A 15,297-nucleotide genomic window follows, 5' to 3' on the forward strand; every position below is an offset into this window, starting at 1 on the left:
ACCGGCGGGCGAGCGAACGAGCGGGCGAGCGAGCGGCGCGGTGAGAGGAGCGCTGAGCCGGCGGGTGGCGGTGGAAGCTCTGACTTCCCGCGCCGGAGCCCGACAGCTCTGACTCTATCTAGTGCGGCAACGGCGACGGCGGCGGCGACGCCGGCGGCGGAACCTGAGCGAGCGAGCTGAGCGAGGCGCGTCCACCTGGCGGGCCCCGCGCACGGAGCAGAGGCAGAGGCAGCGGCAGCGGCAGCGGCAGCGGCAGCAGTGAGCGGGAGCAGCGGCGGCAGCTCGACCAGCTGCAGCGACGGCGGCAGCCCCAGCCTTGACTGCGGTCGCTACAGCTAGGGACGCCGGCTGCCGGAGCCGCCAGCGACGTGCGCCTCGGGGAGGCTGCCTGCGAGGTGAGTGTGAGCGCTGCCACCCAGCCTGCCCCCTGTCACCCCCCAGGCCTTCCCGCTGGCTCCCAGGCCGGTGGGCGCGGGGAGGCGGCAGCTGGAGGGGGGTGGGTGCGAGCAACTGAGCGAGAAGCTTGCGAGAAGCCGAGCCAGGGAAGCCAGCGGGGAGGACGTGTGTATGCGCGCGGATGGAGTGCGTGCGGTGTCTGTGTGCGCCAGGGAGCGAAGCCGCCGGGGCGATGGAACCCGGCTCGACCCGCCGAGCGAGCGCTGCAATCTAGGAAAGGCCTGTGTGCCGCCGCCGCCGCCGCCGCCGGGGAAGGGGGAGGGGAGGGAGCGGGTCGGGCCGCTCGCTCGCACGCCGCAGGGTAGCAGGAGCCAGCCGAGTGCCACCTCCCTTCAGCTCGGCGACCCTGAGGGGAGCCCCGGCCAGCCGGGGCGCCGGGCACAGCCGAGGCACGCTTTGGAGCGAGCGGGAAAACCCACGCGGTGGCCTCGGCTGGCGTCCCGGGCGAAGGCGCAGAGGTGCGAAGCCGGGGTGCCGACGCCTCCCCCGACCGGCGCTCCCGTGCGCTCAGGGCGCCTCTGGCCACCTCGCAGCGCCACCGCGCCACCACAGCTCGCACTACCCAGCCAAAGCCAAAGGCGGCGAGAAGAAGTTAGGGACCCAAGCGAGCCTCGCCCAGCTTGTCACCTTTGCTGAAATTGGCCAGCTGCCCCTTCCCGCTCTCCCAGGCGGTCCGACAGCCGCTGTTCTCCGGGGCTTCTGGAGCCCCCGGCTGCCGCGCCTGCATTCACGCTGTCTCTACTCGGTCCCAGGCAGCCGGCGCCCAGGGAAGCCATGGGGCGGCCCCGCAACCGGAAAGTGTGCAGACCACACAGTTCAGCCCAGGAATCCAGTGGTTTCTGCATGACTGCTCCTGGCTGACTCGTAAGGGACCAAACCACCCATGCAAGGCTTTTGGTCTTTTTCAAAGTTTAAAAAAAAAATCAGTCGAGATCCACATTTTGACACCAGCACTCCAGATTTTTGTCTAGCTTCTGGTAGTATTTTGGAATGACCGAGTCTCATAGTTTGCTTCTGGGCTTTGGCTACTATTAACATGTTGAAATCTGGGCACAACGGCACACTTAGCCGTGTTTTTAACGTTCCATTTTCTAGACTTGTCTGAGAATACACAATAGTGTGTGGGGTTGGCAGGACCCTTTTTTTAAAAAAATAAAAAAAAAATCTATAAAATACTTTAGTCCTGGGATTTGAAAAACTGTTTTAGCTGGAGAAGCAGTGTGTGCTAACAGTTCCCGGAATGTTTTGCTTGGGGAATAAAAGGTGCTCCAATGGTTTTCTCTGAACTGCAAGAGACCATTTGGGGCTTGTGGGGTGAATCGTACTTCTTTCCACATGGGTAGCGTGACCAAACATTTCATTCCCAGCAGTGACGTTCTTAAGGCTGAGAACTTACACTTATTGAAAAATATATTTTTAGAAAGAAACAAAAAAGCCCCAAGTAACTGTCATTTTACATATTAACTAGAAAACCGGCTAATCAAATAAAACTGGCTGAGTGTCTGAAACTCTATCCCAGAGAAATATGTGGCTGTGAATATAATTAACCATCTGTCTAGTGAGCAATTTAAATTTGGGCTGGTACATTTTTATTACAGTCTCTAATTTCTGGAAGACTTGTACATTTTACCCAGCACTAACAACAAAAGCGTATTTGCTTACTAGGTCAAAAATTTACTTCTGTGGTGGTGGGATTTCCCTTCTATCCCCACCCTTATCACTTATGTAGTCTCCACACTCCTTGACCAGGGAGGTCAAAATAAACCTCTTGTTTTTTGCAAGTAACATATTTACAATGAGGGAATTCAAAGCAGCTCCGGCAGCTAGTGATTAGACATTTTTGTTTCTTGGAAATACTTTGCAAAATTTTACCTCCCACAGAACCTAGATAGATTGCATGCATTTAAGTTGAAAAGATATAATTTTTTGTGTTCAAATGGGGTAGGGTGATTTAACAAAATTTGTAAGAATTGAGATTTGATTTCATTTACTTCTTTTTTTCTACTTAATTCTTTTTGTAGGTTTCCCCCACGCTTGGCTACTTTTGCTGTCTCCATATCCCCCACACATAAGCTCTCAAAAATCATACCCTTTTGTCCCTTTAGGAAGCTTTTTACATTAGCAGTATCAGATCTGTGATTTTTAACAATGTCAAAAAACTGCTTTTTTGAAGATCAAACATTCAAAATATGAAAACACAAAAGGATGTTATGCATATTTATTTTTTTTCATGTAGTATGATTTTAACTTGAAAGTAATTACCTGAAAAATCTGAAGAGTTTGGGGGGGAAAGATTAGATTTCACAGACTCCAACCAAATAGCTATTGTTAACATGATTAAAAAGAAGCCCAGATTGATTGTGCAGCAGGCCAGAGAAAGACATTTAAAAGAAGATACTTTTAAAACAAATATTTGCCTAAATTACAGCTCTGATAAATGGGTAACAATTATATAAGCACATGGCAGAATTTGACATATGTCAAGTCTGTTAAATAAATCAGCCTGTTCAATGAATAAATCTTTGATGCATCAATGCTTTTTAACACACACATGTGCACATGCAGGCACACACGTGCAAACCTGTAATCGCCCCATTGCCAAAGTCAAATAACTGCAGAACACTGCTGCTTTCTGTTTTACTCACTGTCTTTCTCCCATCTTTTTCCTTTTTTTTTCACAATCTGATTACCTGTTAGCTACCCAGAGAGCAGAGAGAACTAAAGATGTGCTGTCGCTTCGCTTCGCTTGTGTTTACGGAGGTAAAAGAGAGAAAGAAAAAGCGATAACGGCTGGATTTCAAACACTCAAAGACAAGCTCATGGAACTCTAACACAGTCATTGTGCAGGTTCTAGTCTCACTCAAGTATTTGCTTAGGGGAGGGAATGTCTTAACCAAGGAAGCATTGATTGCAGCTTCTCCATTCCTATATCCAGTGCTAGAGGTTTTTTTTTTCTTCTGCAAGCCCCTTCCTTTGTAGTAGGAGATTCTAGTTGGCCTTTGACTGTTATATGTAAACCTTTTTATCTGTTGGCACACATGTGGTTAAAATGTTCCTGCTGGCAGGAAGCAAAAGAAAGATCAAAAGGATGATAGGGAAAAGGAATTATTCACTAAGAAGTAAGACATTTGGGGCTTATTTGTTTTTCCCATCTTGGATTTAAACTTTAAATTTCATTTTATTATTTTATTTCCTCCGAAAAGTTGAGCTCTGTAGTTAATAGTTCCTCGTCAGAGCACCTTTTCAAACCCAAGGTCACAAGGTTAGACACAAAGAGCTTAGCTGGTTGTCAGGACACTTATCCAGAGCCGTTTGAAAACAAAGCAAAGAACCTTGGACAAGAGCACAACTTCAGACTTGCTTAAGTTCATACCTTCACTACTATCCAGAAAATGTGTTTTCGGGCACAGATGAACATTCCTGTCGTGTCAAACAATGTCAACCTTATGCAGCAGTATGCACGTCACAGCTTAGGGAAGGGGCAGTTAGGGGAAGCGGCCTTTCTAAGGCCAGCTCCAGGTAGAGGCGACAGCCTTTTGTCTCTTCCCTATTTATGCACAGTGATTCACAGACTTTGGCTAAGGAATGTGCCCCCCTTTTCCTTAGTAAGTGATATGATCTAATGTCTTTCCTTTCCTTGCTCTCTAGTAGAAGAGGAGAGCTAGCGTTTGTGTTGTTTCTGTTGTGTTCTATTTCATACCTCTTTTTTCCCATGCTGAAGATGGAGCACAGGACCTCGTATATGCCAAACAAGTACTCTACCACGGAGCTACATTCTCAGCCATTGGTGTTTCTGTTTTTGATTTTAGTTTTGAGACGGGGTCTTACTTGTAGCCCAGGCTAGTTTTGGACTTGTGATCCTCCGACCTCTGCTTCCTAAATACCATCATTACAAACATGTACCACAAAACCTGGATGAATTCTTGAGACCAGCTACTATGCATATGATTATTTTTCTTAAATGACATGCCTGTAGATTCTTATTTCTCTCCATAAGAAGAGTTTGACGTAAGCAATTATGTACCATTTTCTCAAGTACCCCCAAATCCTATTTTAAATGTCAGCTTCTTTCTCCCAGTGCTTTTTTTTCAAGTGCCGCACAAACTAGCTTAAGAAAGAAAGTTATCCTGATGTTTATCTGGAGAGTGTTTAGAGAACAAAATTTGTACACTGAACCCAAATGTTGTAGTAATTTGACCCACGCTCCATCAAGAACAAGCATAAAGCCAGATGTGGTATAGTACCTAACTCAAGAGGGAGGGGCAAGAAGATCCTGAGTTTGAGGCCAGCTTTGGAAACTGAGTTCAAGGCAATCTTGGGATATATAGTGAGACCCCGTCTTATTTTTTTAAAGGAATGGTTTGCATACAGCCCTATATTCAATGCTTAGAAACGTCTAAACTGGACATAGTGGTGTAATCCCAATATTCAAGAAGAAAAGGTAGGAAGACAAGAAGTTTAAAGGCATCCTCCAGTAGATAGTTTGAGATCATCAGGGATACACAAGACTCTTTCCCGTGGAGATGGAGGGAGGGTGAAAGAGGGAGGGAAGGGGAGAGAGGGGACTGAAGGAGGAGGAGGAAGATGACAAGGAGGAGATCAATTTTATTTGGATGAAATTAAAGTATTTTCTCTATTTGAGATTATCAGTAGGTTAACATATGTTGTGGCATGCTTATTTTATTCCTAAACAATTCTATTAACTTGAGGTATAAGATACCTTTACATTAAGAAACTGTATTTCCTAATTTGAGATGATAATTAACTAGCAAAACTTGGTAGAATAATGAGCTTCAGAGATACAATGACTCTTTAACCTAGTTCATTCAACCTTTGCCAGCTAAGAGGCTGTAGAGGCTGTAGAAGAGCCTCGAAAGGATTGGTGCTTTGTGTCCAACAGAATTGGAATATCCGGTTCAAAGATATCACTACAAAATGGAATTCTGTGTTTGTACTAATGCATGCACTTCACGAGGTACCATCTATACACTGGAGAGTGCCTGTTCTTACTTTCATAAAAGCCTGATAAGAGCTGGGGCTGGAGAGACGGCTCAGAGGTTAAGAGCACTGACTGTTTTTCTAGAAGACCGGAGTTTGATGCCCAGCACCTACATGACAATTCATTACCATCCCTAACTCCATTTCCCAACGCATCTGATACGCACTTCTGGCCTCCTAGGGCACTAGACATGTACATAGTACACAGACATACAGACAGACAGAACACCACACCCATGAAGTAAAATACTTAAAAGAAATTTAAGAGATAACAAGGTTAAAGTTTATCAGGAAAACCTTAGGGTTATCCTGACCCCTTCATATAGACGAAGAGAAAAATGTAGTGCTAAGGGAAGAATGGATAAGAGCCAAGATGATCTTTTAAGCTGTCTGCCTCCCAGTCCTAAACATCTCTGATTGACTTTTATTGCTCTAAGGCTACAGTGAATAAAACTGTGGTTCCCAGTCTAAATATGATCAATTGTGGAATGATTATGTAAACAAGAAGGAAAAAGAAAAGCCAGTTAGGAGTGCTTTTTGTAAATATTTTCAAGCTCCTGTTACTTAGTTGACTATTACCAAATCCGTTGTTAAAACCAGCCTACCTTCAATACCTCAACTAATAACTAGAGCTTGAGAGATTAACCAAAACCAGGAAGAATGGCCCGGGGATTACCTAAAAAGCAAAATTTGAAAGTGAATGTCTGTTTCAGTCCGTGTATCAATAATTAACTTACCATTCTCTCCTCTGAGGTAGCCTAAACTTTGTAGTACTACGGAGGTTTTTTTCTGTCTCTTTTCCCAATATTTGCCATTTTTTTCAGGCACATGTGTAATTTATTAACCCAGGAATCAGTCTCGATGACTTGTCTGAGCAGAAACTCACTTTCTCTTTAGCTATTAAGTAAACGAAGCACATTTGAGAGATATGTTGCCTTACTAAGCAGCGGAGTAGAAAAAGGACCGTCACTATTTAGCCCAGTGGTCGCTTATTGTGGTATGAACTGGTACAAAAATTCGAGGGCCTCCAAGTGTGTGCTTTTCAGAGAACTGCATATTTATATACACATACACAGTATGTGCACACTGTGCATTTCAAGAAGTCCAATCATCCATTGTGAGTTAAAAGCCTCGGCATGACCAGGCAGTGGTTGAGCATGCCTTTAATCCCAGCACTTGGGAGGCAAAAGTAGGTGTATCTCTAAGTTCGAGATTAGCCTGGTCTACAGAGCAAGTACCAAGACAGCCAGGGCTGTTACATAGAGAAACCCTGTCTCGAAAAACAAACAAGCAAACAAACAAAAACAAGCGTCTGAACTGCCTTTCCCCAGTTGTTACAGAAATCCTATTGCATGCCTGTCATGGTCACAGTAGCTTGAAATGAAAGCCATGAAAATGACTCTCAAAAAACAGAATTAGTATACTCATGGTTCATAGCCCTCGACTACTGTTCCAAATATTTTTCTGATTAACCTTCATAGGCATTTTTATTATGAAAAAGAGCCACTTAATACTCGATTGGGCTATTCTTACCCTAAATAAGTTGTCTCATTTCAACAAACCCTAGACTTGTTAACTCGAAAAATCTTAAAAATTATTTTTCATGTACATGTATGTAAAAATAATTAATGAAAAAAGAAACTGTAGATGTGAAGAGCAATGGGGGTTTATGGGATGGTTTGGAGGTAGAAAAGGTTGGGAGAAATGATATAATTATAATCTCAAAAACAAAAGAAAAAAGATGGAAACAAAAATGTGTTCAGCTTTTACCCTAACAATTTATGCATTAATACATTATATTCCATAAAAGCCCCATCGTGTTCATTTTCCCCTACCCTCTCTCTTTTGTGTTTTTCTGTCTATATGTTTTACTTAGCCAAAGGGGTTAACCAAAATAGAAAACTATTCTTGGTACCAATTGTTAGGTGTGGTGAAGGGGTCAGAGAGGGAAATGACAGATACGTTCATGAGACCCCTGGGATTCATGGGCCGTTTGGAGTATTAGTCATTGTGGAGTGACTTAAAAGATTTCCTCCTGGAACTCTAATATCATATACTAAATGCAAATCTCTGGAAGCACCACAAAAATAAATATATGCCACAACTGTGCCTTGTAGTTGGAATGGTAATACGTAGAATAAATGTTTGTGGTATTTTGTCTTAGCAGTTTGGAAAGTTAATATAATCTAATACTTGATGGGTCTATTAGTTATCACTTATAGTATATCTCATCAAACATTTTTGAGCATATATTATCTGCTAAGCATTGGGATATTAAAGATAGAAACAGAAAAAGAACAAGATGAATTGTCCTGTCATAGGAAATTAGGTGGTTGTGTCTTTTACCTACCTTTTTTCTAATTCAGTGCATTTTTCTACTGTCTCTGTATACTGTGTCTTTGGAAACTAACTAAAGTTGTCTTAACACAAAAATTCCTCAGCAAATAGATCCAAAACTGGACAGAGACAGGATTGCCAGTTTCTGTGGCATAAATTGTTTCTGTTTTTATATCCTTTGTTTTAATGGGCCCCATTTAATAGAGAGTAACATTTTTCTTTTCCTTGCAATTCTGAGGGAAGATGTTCCATCATTGATTTCATTGGTGATGTAGAATTGCAAATAGCTTTCATCATTATATGTCGATTACCAGAGAACACAGTCTGTACGTGCTGGTGTATTGCGGATGTCATTGTGTATGAGTTTGAATGTATGAGAAGGCCAGAGATGGACATCAAGTGTCTTCAGCAATCATTATCCACTTTGTTGTGTTTTAAAATGCAAATTTTAAATTTTATTGAAAATTAAGATTGAAATTAATTTTTTTCTTTGACAGCGTCATACATATATAATGCATTCTGATCATTCTGACCCCTCATCCTGTATTATTTGCTTCCTATCCTTGCTAAGGCCTCTCTGCAAGTCCCTTTCCCACACTTATGTTCGTTTGTTCCCTTTATTTTTTGAGACAGGTCTCTCACGAAACCTGGAGCTTGTCAATTCGCTAAATGGGCTTTGCCAGCAGCTCCCGGGATCCTCATGCCTCCTCTTCTCTTGTGCTGGGATTACTGTGCCAGCCCCTCCCGGGATCCTCATGCCTCCTCTTCTCTTGTGCTGGGATTACTGTGCATAATTTTTTATGTGGATGCTTGGAGATGTGAACTTAGGTCCTCATGACTGTGCAGTGAGCCCTTTTCCAATCGAATGCTCCAATGCCCCAGTTGTTTATCTTTGAGTTGGTTAGTTTTTAACTCTTGGTGGATAGTTTCATTTTTATACTATGGCTACTATTTTTCAATAAATCTTACCCAAAACAGAGTGGTTTAAAATAACATAAATTATTATTCAGTAGTCATGGATGTCAGTAGTCTGAACTCCTGTTTCACTCGCTAAAGTCGAGGTGTCAAAATAGCCGCATTCCTTTTGGAGACCACAGGAGGAAACTCTAGTTCCATCCACTTTCTAGCTCCTAGATGCTACTTATATTTCATGTCGTGTTGAAGACCTTCCATATTCAAAGCTTCTAGCGGATGATTAAATCCCCACATCTCATCCCTTCAGTCTTGTTTACAAAAAATCTGCACCTCCAATTTTTGCCCTTCTTCCTCCCCTTTCCACTTCGAAATACCACTATAGTTGTATTGAGTTTGCCTGAATGGACTCTCGCCCCAACTAGTTAGTTGACTTGCCACCTTAATTCTATGTGCAATATTAATTCCTCTTATATCATATAATCTAAATTTTCACAGGTTCTGGCGGTAAGATTTTTGAAGGGCAGTTGGTCTGCCTCTCACAATTAGTTAATTTTGGTTTTAATTTTTATTTTGCAATAAATGATAGAATTAATAATAATAAATAATTAATAGAACCAATAGATTGGCAGAAAAGGACAGAGGGGCCTTATGTACCCTTCACCCAGTTTTTCCCATTGTTACATTTTGCATAACCATGGTATAATTTCAACATCACATATTTGGCTTTGAAATAGTGACTGTGTACAGTTCCATGCCTGCCACCATATCACATATGTATATTTGTATAACTACCAACATAATAAAGAACAGGTATTATTTAATCACAAGAGATTTTCTTGTGTTTTACCCATTGTAGTTTTTATACTTTTACTCTGTGCCGTATCAAACTTCCATACTCACATTTCTGTTTTCCATATCCACAGTTTCTTTATTCCAGCAATATTACATGAATGAAGTCATAGAGATATGAACTTTTCACACAGCATAAAGGCCCAGCTCCACTTGAGCTTTTTTTTTTTTTTAATTGTTTTGTTTAAGAAAGGATCTGACTCAGCAGTCCTGGCTATCCAGCACTTGCTGTGTAGATATCCGCTTGTCTCTGCCTTCTGAGTTCTAGGATTAAAGGTGTGCATCACCAAGCCCAGTCACCCAGTTTGTTTTGTGTGTAAGTAATTCATCCTTTCTTGCTATTCAACAGTTTTGTATATGATTATCACAGTTTAGTTCTTCACCTGTTGAGAGACTTTACTTGTCTACACTTTAGTCTATCAACAACAAAACTGTTGTGAGCATTAATGTACAGGTTTTTTTGTTTGTTTGTTTTTTCAGGACAGGGTTTCTCTGTAGCTTTGGAGCCTGTCCTGGAACTAACTCTTGTAAACTAGGCCTTGAGCTAACAGAGATCCATATGCCTCTGCCTCCTGAGTGCTGGGATTAAAGGTATGTGCCACCACCACCCCCCAGTTTAATGTACAGGTTTTTGAGAGAACAGAAATTTCCTTTTTCTGTGATAAATTTTTTGGATAGGATTTCTGTTTTGTATGTAAGTACATGTTTAGTTTCTTAAACTAGAAACTAGTTTTGAACTTTTAAAAATAAACTACCCTAAGTTGGGCATGGTAGCTCATGCCTATAATCTCAACACTTGGGAGCCTGAGATAGGAAGAGCTTGAGCTGGAGAACAACCTGAGTTACATAATAGATTCAAGTCGTGTTTGGGCTGCACAGGAAGAAACTGCTGAGAGAAAGAGAGAGAGAGAGAGAGAGAGAGAGAGAGAGAGAGAGAGAGAGAGAGAGCATTTTCTAGAGTGCCTGCATGTAACTTATTATAGCGTACTAAGATTGACATTTTGGCTGCTTTAGTAAATTATAAAAACTTTGCCTTCTTTAACTTACTTTACCCTTCCCTATTTATAACATAATGGTTTTAAATATTTCTTCACTATGTATTTATAACTATATCAGATAGTGTTATAATTTTTTGCTCCAGCTGTAAAACATAATTGAGAAAGGTTACCCTTTCTCTTTGTGCTGTGTGTTCTTCCTGAGGTTCTAAGATCATGTCTTTTGCATTTTCCTTTCTGTTTAGAGAACTTTCTTTAACAATTCTTTCAGTGCAGTTTTTCTAGAAAGAAATTCTAATTTTCATCCATTTGAAAATTTCTTTATTGCTCTTTAATTCCCCAAAGTACATTTTCACTGAATCAAGGTTGACAGTTCTTTTATGAATGTGCTTGAGAAATATGTCATCCCATTCTGGCTTCCATGGATTCTGATGAGAAATCTGCTGTCACTTTAACTATTTTCCCTTGTAGATAAGGTTCCATTTTTCTCTTTACTGCTTTCAAGATTTTAAAACAGAAATGTGGCCATGATGTGCCTTGGCGTGGCATTCTTTGACTTTACTTACTTCGAAATATAGCTGGCTTCTTGAACATGTGGGTTTATGTCTTTTGCAAATTTTAAAACTTTTTAAAATAGTCATCATGGCTTTAAATCCCCGACCCACATCCTATCATTCTTGGCTTCCTGTGATCACCGGAAACTTTTTACTTTAGTCCTCTATTTCCCAGAGGCTCTGGACATTTTCCCCAGCCTAGTCTTTCTTTCTCACTCAGACTCAATGATTCCCATCATCCTATCAAGTCAGTACTTTTCTCAGTACTCTCAATTTTACTATAGAGAAGTTATTGTGTTACTGTAATTCTAAATAAAATTTATTTTGTTTTTATTACTTATTTCTCAATTTCTACTGTTTTTCTATATATGCTCTGCTTTTATACTTTGTATTTTCTCTTTGTTCCAAAAGTACTTATAAATGGCAATTGAACCATTTTTTGTCACTAGTTTTAAAGTCTTCAGTAATTCTATTTATTTTCATTTTTCTTTCTCCTTTGTGTGGTTTTCAATACATCCCATTTGCAGTTTCCCCTCCCTTCTCTCCTCCCAGGTAATTCAGATATCTTAGTCATTTGGGTTTGAACACCAGTTTCCATTCAGTTTGAGATCTTCTGTTTCATAGTGCGAGGATGTTTTTCCTTGCCTTATTGTTTTGTTTTGTCTTTGAGGCAGAGTCCCATACTGTAGTCGAGGCTAGCTTGGAACTCACTATATAACTCCGACTGGCCCAGGATTTATGACAGTCCTCCTGCCTTGACCTTATGAAATTACTGAGCTACGATGATTACTGAGCTTGAGGAATAATTTATTTTATTGTTTTTATTTCTTTTTATTTTACAAGTACACCTGCATGTATGTACACAGCATGTATATTGGTGGCCATGTAAGACAAGCAGCTTCACTCCGACTTCAGATTTTTTAAGTTGTGAAGCTGAAGCGTGCATGACGGTTAACAGTTTCTATTTTGAGTCTCGGAAATGTTCAAGTGAGCTTCCCAGAGCCCCACTATGCATCACTCTGATTCACAGTGATGATTATAAGCCAGGCCTTGATCTTTTCTCTTGGATTTCTCTATCAATGGTCTTTTTAAACAGGAGATAATGGAAAACCTTACTTCTAAATGTGTGAAGCCCGTCTTTATCCATTGCATTTAACACTCTGTTCCACCTGACTTCCTTCCCAACCTACTTCTTCTCAATTATCAATAATGCCTTTTGTTGTACAGGATCTGTATGTTCTTTGACTGAAGCTGTTTTCCTGACATATTGTGTGGCTAGAGCAAGGTCATAGCTGCCCTGGAAGAGTACAGCCTGGATCCAGTACTTCAGGTACACCAGACAAGAGAGACTTGAGTTCCTGTGTGTGAAAGGGAATCAGAATAGGAAGAAACACTTAAAAAGCAACCATTATGTTATAAGGTAACCTCAAAAAGAAAAGAGAGTTTAAAGCTGAAAGATGAGTGAAGAAGAATGGCAAAAGGGGCCAGGGCTGGACATCAGGAGACAGTGAGATGTTTAAAAAAATGGATTCAATGACTAATAAATATGCAACAAAGAGAATAAGACTATAGATATTTCTTCCAAGTTGAGATGGTAAAGATGATATTTTGATGACTATGGTATTAGATTGGAAGAGGAAGCTAAGGGGGGGGGATGAAAAGCTTCTCTTCATTACGTTCAACTTCCACAATAAGCTAAGTTACTGTGAGGGAATAAATTCAGAAAACCGTGTTCTCCATATGATTCCAGGAAGCCAGTATGACTTAGGTTCAGAAAGGACTGATAAAATAACAAATACCACAAAAGGGTAAGTGGTTGGAGGAGACAACCTCTGTCTGGACAACAGAAATCAGTTAAACAGAAGAACTTGATTGATATTTTAGTAGAGGGTGAAAGCAGAAGCATCCAGGATCCCTAATCTTGAAAGACAGGCATTTGTTCAATTTTTGACTTACAGACTAGAACAGAAATGTGTTGAGTTACTGTGGTAACTTTGATGTATCAAGGCTCTGGGACCTCTATCTTATCTCAGTGACTGTCTTTATTTTTCGTTCTCTTGTTATTTTTCCTCCGCTTTTCTAGTTCTCTAGTTTTAAGGTTAACTTCATTTGTCATTTATCAAAATAATCCTTGAAGGGAAGGAGTATAGCTCAGTAATAGAATGCATTCAAGGTCCTGAATTTGATCCTAGCACCATATAAAAGAAAAATCCATTAATATGTCACAAATACTGAAGTATATAGAAAAAATAACCTAGCATTCTTTTAGATTTATGCATTGCTTTGTTTTGAGTAATCAAAAGCATTGCAAAGCACTGAGAGTGAATGATATGACAAACATACCTGGATACAGCCTCATCTTGACAAACTTTAACATTTTGAATGGAGTTTTGCATTCAATTGTTATCAGAAAGAGAAAATGAAACATACCAGACAGTTTAAGTTCTGTCCCCGAACCCAATCCAGTCCTTACTGAGCCATCTCCCCAGTACTGGTGATAGATTTTTGTTTTAGGCAGTTCATCATATTAAGACAACAAAGTTCAGAGATGAAACAAATTGAATGTCACACAGCAAAAAGGTATGATGCTGAAGTTAGAAATAAAATAAGTGGGCCTGAAAAACTTGCTCAGTGGTTAAGGGTGTTTGCTGTTCTTGCAGAAATTGGAGTTTGGTCCCAACACGCATTTCCAGAAGCTGACATGTATCTGTAACTCCAACTCCAGGGGATCTTAGGCTCTCTTCTTGCCTCCATGTGCACAACCCTACATTCAGACAAATACATTACATATAATTAAAAATGAAATAGTAATTAAAATAAAATGAAAGTGCCATTATCCTTGATATCTTATTTTTATACATTTCTGTTTGTCTGTCTGTATATATATCTGTCTATCTTTCATGTGTTATGTGTATGTAGGCACATATATGTTACAGTGAGTGTGTTGAGACAAGAGGGTAGCTTTTGGGAGTTAGTTTGTTCCTTTCACCATCTGAAGGTATAGATCTCAGGCTTGGTAGCAAGCACCTTTACCCAACAAACCATCTTGTCAGTCTTTATTTCAGGTCTTGGGTATTGGAAAGTTGAAAGTTAACCCACTGGAACTCATCTGTACTTCTACTTTAATCAATTTACTTTGGGACTGGTTTGCCCTTGCTGTCTTTATATCGGCCAAATGTCAATTCACAGTAGTTGTTATGAAGCCTTGCCAATTTCAATTGTTCAGTTCTCATCTCCAGCCTTTTGTGCAGGGCTAAGAAGTCACTAGAGTCATGCTAGTTGCTAGTTACATTTTCACCCCAAATTTGTCCAAGGATATTGTGCATTTGGAAAGAGATGATAATCATTTACTACTGTGAATCAGTGAGGATTCCAGGACTGGGAACATTCCAGCCTTATTTTACTTTTTAACAATTTATTTTTATTTTTTATTTATTATTCTTTCATACATTGCATCCACATTGCAGTTTTAAATCAGAATAGACAAACTTCTCTGTAAAGAATCATCGTCCCTGTCAAAGGTTTTTCATTTTAAAATACCTATTTTTAAAACCACGTAGCTACAGTCTCATATTTTTGAGAAGCATGTCAAAAATACATATCAGAAAAAAGACAAATGATGCTGAGAAAACATGTTATCCACATGTGAAAGAATGAAGCTAAATACATGCCTTTTATCCTGCACAAAAATCAATTCGAAATGGATAAAAGACCTTAACATAAGATATGAAACTCTTAAACTTCTAGATGGAAGCATAGGTGGAACACTTGAAGATATAGATATAGGTCAAGACTTCATTAAAAGCACAGGAAATAATCAGCAGAGTGAAGAGACAGCCTACAGAAAGAGAAAATTTTTTGTTAACTATATGTCTGTCTTTTTTTGTCAACTTGAGATAACCTAAACTCAGTTGAGAAAATGCCTCTATTAGTCTGCAGTCAAGTCTGTAATGGAGTTTCAAAATTACTGGTGTGGGAAAGTCTAGCACAGTATGGGTGCAGGGCATTACTTTTCTGTCGCTGTGCTAAAACACTATACCAAAGGTAGCTTATAGAAGGATAAGGGATATAAGTTACAGAGGGATAAGGGTCCATCACCATCATGATGAGGAAACATGACAGCAAGCAGCAGGCATAGAGGCTGGATCAGCAAGCTAAGGGCTTACATCTTCAACACAAGCATGAAGCAGAAA

At 40.4% G+C, this 15,297-nt stretch overlaps 1 protein-coding gene across 1 annotated transcript in view; it reads left to right on the plus strand.

Moving 5' to 3' along the window:
• The first annotated feature begins 256 nt into the window (after positions 1–256).
• The window catches only part of Nexmif (neurite extension and migration factor), a 133,166-nt gene continuing 118,125 nt past the window's right edge, over positions 257–15,297 (plus strand). The window contains exon 1 of the mRNA XM_075957241.1: positions 257–395. The gene's annotated coding sequence lies outside the window, so the exon portion shown is untranslated. The remainder of the gene's footprint in view (positions 396–15,297) is intronic.

This window comes from Microtus pennsylvanicus, chromosome X (genome assembly GCF_037038515.1).
Source record: "Microtus pennsylvanicus isolate mMicPen1 chromosome X, mMicPen1.hap1, whole genome shotgun sequence".
Classification (NCBI taxonomy): Eukaryota; Metazoa; Chordata; class Mammalia; order Rodentia; family Cricetidae; genus Microtus; species Microtus pennsylvanicus.